A 1,946-nucleotide genomic window follows, 5' to 3' on the forward strand; every position below is an offset into this window, starting at 1 on the left:
GTGTTTTACTTTAATATCTTCACCTCGCCTCAACTGTGCCTACTACTTTTAGGACAACATAGTAAGTTCTCGATAAATACTTAGGAATATTGGTCATTCACAGTGAAAATGAAAAGAGCTAGTCCACTGGGATGCCGTATGCTTTCCCCATTGCCACATACTTATCAGCTATATACATTTCTTTAGGGAAAATGTCTTACATGTAGGTTGTTCATATGTGATATGGAAACTGGGACTGGCCTTTGCTACCATGCTGGTGGGTCAGTTTCCTCCTTGCCTCTAAGGTTTCTTCTCTCCTTTTTCTTCCTATTGCCAGCTCAACAGAGGTGAGCATGATCACTGGAGAGAAAGCCTTTATTGGCCCCTTTTGTTGTAACATCAGGAGAGGTAGCAAGGAGAGTCTCTCCCAGCTGTTCCCAAGGTGAGTTGAGCAGCCTACTTAGATAATGAGGGGGGGCACCAAGTGCCTGCACCAATCATAATAGTCCCCTCCCCTTTGCATCAAATATGGTATGGTCCATTATGCAAATGAATGTTTGTGTTTCAACCAATCACAGGTCTTCTTCTAGGCTGAAGTGTCCTGCCCCTGCTTGGGTGGAAGTGGCAGTTGTGGCAGTTATGGCAGTTGGTCTTGTGTTGAACCAAGGCATCTTCATAAGGGGAGTTTACAGCAAAGGCTTATTATTAGTAACAGTACTTTCACAATATTCCACACACACAAAAATAATAATCCATTTTCAGAAAGGGTGCTTACAGAAATAAAAACTAGGCTGGCAAAGGAAGACTGGAGCATGCACAAAGCAAAGGGACTCAGGGCCCCTCAGCTTCAGGGATCTAGATGTCAGAGATCTGAGATGAGTCAGGCTTAATGGTATATATTTTATTAGTCATATATTGATAGAATATGGTTCTCAGAGAAAACTTTTCAGCAAGTTGAATGCTCTTGTGTATAGCATCCCTGATTAACATCTACTTCCCAAGTGTTACTTATTACCATGATCTTTTAACTTAACACCTATGGCAGAAAGAGCATTGCTATGTAGGGAAAGTATTTTTCTCATTATCCAGAGAAAGGCAAAATCCCCAACGGATTAGTTTTTTTAATCTTTCCATTTCTTATAGAAAATATCTGTAAGACAAATTCTTCAAATTCCTCCTCCCAACACCTTCATCTCTAACTCCTTCACCACTTTGATTGGATCTGTAGCAGACTCCTTTTTTATCAGTGTTGAATGGAACTGAGGCCTTTGACCACACTAGACAAGTGCTTTGCTACTGAGTCACATCCTCAGCCTGAGGCTAGATTTTTTTTTTTTTGCACTGCTTAAATCTGTGGTTCACATTCATGCTCATCAGTAGAATGGCTTTCCTGCCCATCTCTTGCTGGAGTATTTGTTTTGTTTTCCAATGCTCTTTTGTTTTTCAGGGCCTTGCACATGTTATAAAAGTGCCCTAACACTAATTTACACACACACACAACCCTTCTACAAACATTCCACACAGGATAATTGCTGTGTTTGATAAGACAGATATTTTCACTTCATCTCTCTTTTCTTTCTAAGTCCTTATCACAATCACCTAAGTCCGTTTGTAACAATTTCAGGTTCTTCAAAACTCTTCCAACTTCTGCCCATTGCATATTTCTAAAGCTATTTCCCAGGGCTGGGAATATGGTCTAGTGGCAAGAGTGCTTGCCTCGTATACATGAAGCCCAGGGTTCGATTCCCCAGCACCACATATATAGAAAACGCCAGAAGGGGTACTGTGGCTCAAGTGGCAGAGTGCTAGCCTTGAGCAAAATAAAGAAGCCAGGGCAGGGGGCAGTGCTCAGACCCTGAGTCCAAGGCACAGGACTGGCAAAAATAAATAAATAAATAAAATAAAGCTATTTCCCCATTTTTAGGAATTTGATATAGCAGTAGCTCACTTGGGTTCCTTCTTCCTTT

Source organism: Perognathus longimembris, chromosome 28 (genome assembly GCF_023159225.1).
Source record: "Perognathus longimembris pacificus isolate PPM17 chromosome 28, ASM2315922v1, whole genome shotgun sequence".
Classification (NCBI taxonomy): domain Eukaryota; kingdom Metazoa; phylum Chordata; class Mammalia; order Rodentia; family Heteromyidae; genus Perognathus; species Perognathus longimembris.